This window comes from Mandrillus leucophaeus, unplaced genomic scaffold, assembly GCF_000951045.1.
Source record: "Mandrillus leucophaeus isolate KB7577 unplaced genomic scaffold, Mleu.le_1.0 Scaffold13, whole genome shotgun sequence".
NCBI lineage: Eukaryota > Metazoa > Chordata > Mammalia > Primates > Cercopithecidae > Mandrillus > Mandrillus leucophaeus.
The window spans coordinates 5,165,134-5,174,182 of record NW_012101254.1 but is presented as its reverse complement, the minus strand read 5'-3'; positions in this window follow the sequence as shown (position 1 = coordinate 5,174,182).

Sequence of the window (9,049 nt, the reverse complement as noted above, 5' to 3'; positions counted from 1 at the left end):
TTTTGAGACAGGGTCTCACTCTGTTGCCCAGGCTGGAGTGCAGTGGCACAATCATGGCTCACTGCAGCCTCAACCTCCCCAGGCTCAGGTGATGCTCCCATCTTAGCCTCCGGAGTAGCTAGGACTACAGTCACAAATCCACCACACCTGGCTATTTTTTGTATTTTTTGTAGAGACAGGGTTTTGTCATGTTGGCCAGGCTGGTCACTGAGTTCAAGCGATCCACCTGCCTCAGCCTCCCAAAATGCTGGGATCACATGCCCAGTGCAACCTTATGATTCTAATGTCAGAGATCCAATCTATAGGAACAATGGGTATGAAGGTGGTCAGTATCTAGTGCTATGTGACTGTCCGTTACAAGGAAGTGGGTGAAAGTGCAGCCTCATTAATGCTTAATTATAACTATATTTTTGTCCAGGATTCTTGTTAACCCTGTGAGAATAGCTTCATAAGTATGTCCTAAACACTAGGGACATACTCATACTACAAAGTGGCTCATTGCTTATCTGAAATCAAATTTAACTGGGAGTTTCTGTTTTATCTGAATCTGACTTGAACCCGCTCTTAGAGGACCAAGCTTCCAGAATCCAATGACCACCTCAAGATTAGTGATCAGGGCTGGGCGTGGTGGCTCACACCTGTAATCCCAACACTTTGGGAGGCCGAGGTGAGTGGATCACCTGAGGTCAGGAGTTCGAGACCAGCCTGGCTAACATGGTGAAACTGCATCTCTACTAAAAATAGAAAAATTAGCTGAGTGTGGTGGCGGGCGCCTGTAGTCCCAGCTACTCAGGAGGCTGAGACAGGAGAATTGCTTGAACCCAGGAGGCGGAGGTTGCAGTGAACCGAGATCGCATCACTGTACTCCAACCTGGGTAACAGAGTGAGACCTTGTCTCAAAAAAAAAAAAAAAAAAGATTAGTGATCAGCACTGATGGGGGTGAGAGGTGGGAGCAAGGAGGTGGGTAGAGACCAAAGGAGATAATAAGAAAGAAAAGAGAGGCCAGGTGTGGTGACTCATGCCTGTAATACTACCACTTTGAGAGGCCAAGGCGGGTGAATCACTCAAGGTCAGGAGTTTGAGACCAGCATGGCCAACTACAAATCCAAAAGTTAGCCAGCCTTGGTGGTTACATCTGTAATTCCAGCTACCTGAGAGGCTGAGGCAGGAGAATCGCTTGAACCCAGGAGCTGGAGGTTGCAGTGAGTAGAGATCATGCCACTGTACTCCGGCCTGGGTGACAGAGAAAGACTCTATCTTAAAAAAAAAAAATTAAAAAAGAAAGAAGAAAGAGAAGGTTTGAGAATGACTGTAGGAAGGCCTGCAGCTAGAAGGAGCAGGTGGGTTATAATCTGATCATCTCTGGTCACCATAGAAACCAGCTGTAAGTTCAACCAGAATGAGCTGATGAGCTCCAATATCTACGCCTCTCTGCCAGTGTAAACAGTCCACACTCCCTTCCCCCCAAGACCTACTGTTATCAGACCTGCTTCCAGCCAAGGATCTACCCCAGTCCTCTTCTTCTCAAGCCTTTTGTTCCTCTTTCTAGCCACAGTTTCAGGTGGCTGCCCATCAATACTGACCCCGCTGGGAGAGACAGGCAGCAAGATACCCAGTCCTTGCCCAGGAAGAAGTCACATTCTAGCCAGGGAGTAGACTACACAGGAGGGGAACAACCCAAGGATACGTAGCGAAAGCTTGCTTAAAGAAAAAACAAAAGCAGGTGTGACCTGGCTTGTCTGTCCGCATCTTTCTGTCCTTTCCAGGGTAAAGCAACTCTCTCTTAATCCAGAATGTGATTACATTGATTGGGAAAACATTCAGTCTTTCAGACAAGCCACAGGCTGGCAGTAAGCACTGAATACAAATGCAGGGTTTGCAGTGACTGGAAATTAGAGCCTGTTTGCAGGTAGCATGCAAATGTGTTCAAAATGTCCCCGACTTTGGGAGAAAAGGCGGGAAGTCTGGATCAAACTCCTATGCAAACCGTGAGGAGTGCTTTTGAAGGCACAGCGGGCTAAGGGCTTTCTCCATACCCCCTATTGGGTGGGCTCTGGTCTTACAGCAGATGTAGTAATTCTCCCCAGGGGCGCTTGCACGCACTTCCACATCTGTCCTCTCTCTACACAAGCTATGAATGTCATTTCCATTTTATAGATAGGAAAGTGGGGCTCTGAGTGATTCAGCGACCCAAACATGGTCACCTTGCTTAAAGTGGCAAACCCAGCCAGAGCCCTCCTCTCACTTTTCCCTAGTTAGGCACAACTTGCGTAGGTGTCCTTGCATGTCTGAAGATTCTGCATTCTCAGGGATACATGAAGAAACTCCTATGTCCTCCCACCACCCCATCCACACTTGAGGATTCTGTGGCAGGGGGGCCCTTAACAGTAAAATTCCTTCCTTTGCTAAAAATGTGCTGAATTCGCTCCTTTTCATGATCTGTAACGTTACATAAGCTGTTGTCTTTTATCAGCTTTAACAAATCAGATATGAGCCATTAGGAGACAATTGTTCTTCTGATGGCCGAGGTCACCATACAACCAAGGCTGACTGATGTTTTACTTTCTAAAGACTCAGAAAAGGAAGGAAAACCCTGTCCCACCTCGCCCTAGCCCTTGTCTTCACTGACTGCAGGCCACAGCCACCAATTGACTTCTCTGGGCTGTGTCCTCAAGGGTACTGTCATGTGCGTCTGTCCGTGTGAAGAGACCGCCAAACAGGCTTTGTGTGAGCAATAAAGCTTTTTAATCACCTGGGTACAGGCGGGCTGAGTCTGGAAAGAGTCAGCGAAGGGACATAAGAGTGGGGCCATTTTATAGGATGTGGGTAGGTAAAGGAAAATTACAGTCAAAGGGAGGTTGTTCTCTGGCAGGCAGGTGTTGGGGGTCACAAGGTGCTCAGGTGGGGAGCTTTTGAACCAGGACAAGACAGGAAAAGGAATTTCACAAGGTAATGTCATCACTTAAGGCAAGGACCGGCCATTTTCACTTCTTTTGTGGTGAAATATCATCAGTTAAGGCAAGGGCAGGGCATTTTCACTTCTTTTGTGATTCTTCAGTTACTTCAGGTCATCTGGGCAAGTCACAGGGGATGCGATGGCTTGGCTTGAGCTCAGAGGCCTGACAGGTACCAGGAATGCAGAAGGGTGGAGATACAGGCCAAGTGTTAACATTTATGCTGGTTTGCAGATATAATATTTTACCCAGGAAATCAGGGCTTACAAAAATATGAGGCAAATTTTTATCCAACATACAGGTTAAGTTCTATCCCTAAATTCCATCAAATAATAATCTGATGTGTAAAAATTAGTAATTCAAACTGTACACTGTTAGAACTTTTGTCAGGCCTCTGAGCCCAAGCTAAGCCATCAGATCCCCTGTGACCTGCACGTAAATATCCAGATGGCCTGAAGCAATTGAAGATCCACAAAAGAAGTGAAAATAGCCTTAACTGATGACATTCCATCAGTGTGATTTGTTTCTGCCCCACCCTAACTGATCAATGTACTTTGTGATCTCCCCCACCCTTAGGAAGGTTCTTTGTAATCTCCCCAATCCTTGAGAAGGTTCTTTATAATTCTCCCCACCTTTGAGAATGTACTTTGTGAGATTTACCTCCTGCCCACAAAACATTGCTCCTAACTCCACTGCCTATCCCAAAACCTGTAAGAACTAATGATAATCCACCACCCTTTGCTGACTCTCTTTTTGGACTCAGCCTGCCTCCATGACGCTCACACAAAGCCTGTTTGGTGGTCTCTTCACACGGTCGCGTGAGACAACTTTAACATATATTGAGCCTTAAGGGAATATGATTATGAGGCCTGGGTCACATGACAGGCAGTTGTAACCTAGGCAGCTGTAACCTGTTTCTCTGATTAGTTTTTTCCTTACCTACATTGTTTTGTAAAATGTAAATGACTAAAGGGTGCCAAGGAAGACCCCCTTGCTTCACTGTTGATCTTCATTACAGATTAACTTTTTCTCTTTTTGAGACCAAGTCTTGCTCTGTAGCAGGACAAGCCGCAGACAAAACTCCTCAGACACCAAGTTAAAGAAGGAAGGGGTTTATTCGGCCAGGGGCATTGGCAAGACTCCTGTCTCAAGAGCCGAGCTTCCCGAGTGAGCAATTCCTGTCCCTTTTAAGGGCTCACACCTCTAAGGGGGTGCACATGAGAGGGTCATGATCGATTGAGCAAGCAGGGGGTACATGACTGGGGGCTGCATGCACCGGTAATTAGATCGGAACAAAACAGGATAGAGATTTTCAGTGCTTTTCTATACAAGGTCTGTAATCTATAGACAACATAACCAATTGGGTCGGGGTCAATCTTTAACTACCAGGCCTAGGGTGTGGCGCCAGGCTATCTGCTTGTGGATTTCATTTCTGCCTTTTAGTTTTTACTTTTTCTTTCGTTGGAGGCAGAAATTGGGCATAAGACAATATGAGGGGTGGTCTCCTTCCTTGGCTCTATTGCACAGGCTGGAGTGCAGTGGTGCGATCTCAGCTCACTGCAACCTCTGCCCCAGGGTCCAAGTGATTCTCACGTCTCAGCCTCCCAAGTAGCTGGGATTAAGGCACCCGCCACCATGCCTGGCTAATTTTTGTATTTTTTAGTAGAGACAAAGTTTCACCATGTTGGCCAGGCTGGTCTCAAACTGCTGACCTCAAGTGAGCCACCTGCCTTGGCCTCCCAACAGCTGGGATTACAGGCGTGAGCCACCACACCCAGCTATTACAGATTAACTTTCTATACAAAGACTTCATGACTACCACGTTGTCTAAGACGGGATGTTAAATACACTCTTTTAAATTGGAAAGAAATAAAAAGTTGTAAAGAAAACAAGCTCTATGGAAAAGAAAAACTAATTGTTATAACTCACAAACCAGCCTGTTGTAGAGAATGTTATAATCCAACTAAATGTCTTTGTTTCCTGCCTATATAAGCTAAATCTTAACTTTTTTGGCTTTTCCCCAAGCTTACTAGGATGTGAAAGACCTTAACTTTGAACTTTAGAGCACTGGCCCCATTTCTCTGGTGTCTGTTTTTCAGGTGGCTACTCCCAGCTTTTCACTTGCATAAACTCTTCAAAATTGAATTCTGAACCTTTTTATTATTTCAGGTCAATAGATAGATTTTGCAAAGCCTCTGCATGTACATATTCATCCTGATTCTGTTCCCGGAAAGGGATCTCAATCCAGACCCCAAGAGAGGGTTCTTGGATCTTGAGCAAGACACAAGAATTCGAGGTGAAGCCACAGAGTAAAGTAAAAGCAAGTTTATTAAGAAAGTAAAAGAATGGCTACTCCATAGGCAGAGCAGTGACATGGGCTGCTTGACTGAGTATACTTACAGTTATTTCTTGATTATATGCTAAACAAGGGGTGGATTATTCATAAACTTTCTAGGAAAGGGGCGGGGATTTTCTGGAACTGAGGGTTCCTCCCCCTTTTTGACCATAGGTCACTTTTGTCGCCATCTTGGTTTTGGTGGGTTTTGGCCAGCTTCTTTACTGCATCCTGTTTTATCAACAAGGTCTTTGTGACCTGTATCTCATGCCAACCTCCTGACTCATCCTGTAACTAAGAATGCTTAACCTCCTGGGAATGCAGCCTAGTAGGTCTCAGTCTTATTTTATCCAGCCCTGATTCAAGATAGAGTTGCTCTCTATCAAATGCTTCTGACAATTCCTCTGTACTTTTTTCAGAATTCCTGTCTCTTCAGGCCCTGATACCTTAGCCTGGGGCTCACTGCTACCTGGAAGCACTAATGCAATCTAGTTTTCTCCCCTAAAGCCCATTCTAGCCAGGTGGCAGAGACCGAGAGCCTCACTGTAGGTCACACCCTGGCGTGAGGGCTGATCAGCCACTCCATGGTGTCCACGTGGTTGTCTCTGCCTGGGGTGACCCTGCTTTCTGCACCTGGAGCAATCCGGCTCCTCCTTCAAGTCTCTACTCAGGTCTCTGAATTCCAGTTCCACAGGGCTACTGTGAAAACCAAGGCCATGGAGGTCAAGCTCCAGGCACAGGCCTGACACAGACGAGGTACCTGGTCTACGACAGCTCTGATTTATCACTGTTGTCCCCTCTTCTTGCCCACTCCCTTAGGTAATCCATCCCTCCCTCAACCCCCTCTGCCTCTTACACATTCTCACATTGCTGCATGGTTAATGCTGTGCTGACCCTCTCCTCCAATGAATCTCAAATTCCCTGAGGGCAGTGACCTTGTCTTGCTTCCTTAGGACCCCATATCTGGCTCTAGGCCTTACACTTAGTGGACTTCATGTATATTTGCCAATAGACTCTTGTCTCTTGGGATCCACAGACAGTAGTTTGATGAATGGTCAGGACATTGTGATACATTAAAATTCATTGTATGATGTGGCTATAGACACAGACAGAGACTGTGCTACTGGTGACATCATGTCGGTCTGGTAATTAATAATGATCATTAGTAACGTTTACTTCAGGACAGTGCCCTTGGCCTGGACACGTGGGGAAAGTGGTCCAGAGCCTCACCGACTGAGTCACTATGCCCTATAGGAACAGCCTCTGATAGGGATGAGTGTCTGCTGCTGTGGGCTACCCCAGTATGCCCTTTGGGACAGAAGCTGTGTTTTATTCATCCTACATCTCAATAAACATTTTTTGATAAATCAATGAACTCCTCTGAAATCACACAAAACTAGAGGTGTTGTTGGAGACAAGAGATTCAGAAGAGACCAGGTGTAGTGGCTCACACCTGTAATCCCTGTACTTTGGGAGGCCGAGGTGGGCGGATCACCTGAGGTCAGGAGTTTGAGACCAGTCTGGCCAACACAGTAAAACTCTGTCTCTACTAAAAGTACAAAAATTAGCCGGGCATGGTGGTGCACGCCTGTACTCCCAGCTACTTGGGAGGGTGAGGCAGGAGAAGCCTGGGCAACAGAGCAAGACTCCATCTCAAAAAAAAAAAAAAAGGTTAGAAGAAACCTCTGCTGGGTCTTCCAACTCCCCACTGACTGAAAGGAGAAGAGGCTCCAATTGAAGAAAGTTCTAGAACATTCTGTGGGTCCCAGACTTGCTCCACACTCACATCTCTGCACCACAGTACATGCCATGTCCATCCGCAAGAAAACCCTTCTGCTGTCTGTCTGGGGACCTCCTGTGTTTTTTCCAGGATCCCACTTACACACCTTCGCCAGCAGGTCTTCCTGCAATAAGGGGGGTCTAGTGCAGCCCCTTGAGAGTTCTAAGTCCACTCTGGCCATTTTCACAAGTTCAAGGCTGTCTCAGGGCAAGTAGGAGGAGTTGGCAGACAGGTCCTACCTCTTGTTGATCTATTTTTTTAATTACAAAAATTTTTGTGTGTGTGAGATAGGGTCTTGCTCTGTTGCTCAGGCTGAAGTACAGCAGTGTGACGATGGCTCACTGCAGCCTCAAAGTCCTGTGCTCAAGCAATCCTCCTGCCTCAGCTTCTCCAGTAGCTGGGCTCACAGGCCTGCATCATCACCCCTGGCTAATTTTTAAATTTTTTTTGTAGAGATGGGGGTCTGGCTATGTTGCCCAAGCTGCTCTCAAACTCCTGAGATCAGGAGGCCTTGGCCTCCCAAAGTGCCGGGATAACAGATGAGCCACCACACAGGCCACCTCCTGTTCATCTAAAATGAAGTTGCCAGCCAGCTGGGCGTGGTGGCTCACGCCTGTAATCCCAACATTTTGGGAGGCCAAGGAGGGTGGATCACTTGAGGTCAGGAGTTCAAGACTAGCCTGGCCAACATGGTGAAACCCTATCTCTACTAAAAATACAAAAAATTTAGCTGGGCGTGATAGTGCTTACCTGTAATCCCAGCTGCTCGGGAGGCTGAGGCAGGAGAATTGCTTGAATATGGAAGGCAGAAGTTGCAGTGAGCCGAGATTGTGCCACTACACTCCAGCCTGGATGACAGAGCACGACTTCATCTTAAAAAAAAAAAAAGAAAAAAAGAAAGTGCGGAGGCACAAAATATAAGTTAAAGAGTTTACTTGAGCCAAAATAAGAACAGCTGCCCAAAAGACTCAGAACCAAGTGATCTTGGATATGAGTTCCCTTCCCTCTTTGTTACAAACAGGTTTTTAAAGGCAGAAAAAGGAGGACAAGGAGTGGGCTGATACAAAATTGTTTGTCAGGAATTCTCATTGGTTTACAGAAATCACATTGATTAGTGATTGGCTGTACAGTGCTAAGCTATAGGATGTGAGATACAGTGTTCAGTGCAGCATTGTTAGGTTAATTTATAGCTGTGGCAATAGCAAGCAGTTTCAAGAGATAAATACATAACTCAAAGTGGGAGTAGGACTTGATTGCTGTCTCATTTTAATGTCTCTCTGGGCCTGATAACTTATAGGACTCGCATTCCTCAGGTAAAAGTTATTTTCTCACCACTGAAACAAGATCTGCAGCATAGGGGAAGTGTGCTGGCTGGGTCTGAAGTCATTTTCCAAAATATCCGAGGCGTTTAAATCAGAGCAACTCCATCTTGAACAGGGGCTGGGTAAAATGAGGCTGAGACCTACTGGGCTGCATTCCCAGGAGGTTAGGCATTCTAAGACACAGGACGAGATAGGAAGTGGGCACAAGATACAGGTCACAAAGACCTTGCTGATAAAACAGGATGCAGTAAAAAAGCGGCTAAAACCCACCAAAACCAAGACAGTGACAAAAGTGACCTCTGATTTTTCTCACTGCTCATTATATGCTATTTATAATGCATTAGCATGCTAAAAGACAATCCCACCAGTGCCCGACAGTTTACAGATGCCATGGCAGCATCTGGAAGTTAACCTACATGGTCTAAAAAGGGGAGGAGCCCTCAGTTCTGGCAATTGCCCACCCGTTTCCCAGAAAACTCATGAATAATCCACCCCTTGTTTGGCATATAATCCAGAAATATCCATAAAAATAGCCGATCAGCTGCCCTTGGGGCTGCTCTGGCAATGAAGTAACCATTCTTTATCCTTTACTTTCTTTTTTTTTTTTTTTTTTTTTGAGATGGAGTAGCTTTAGTAATGGTTTTAAAAATATATTAA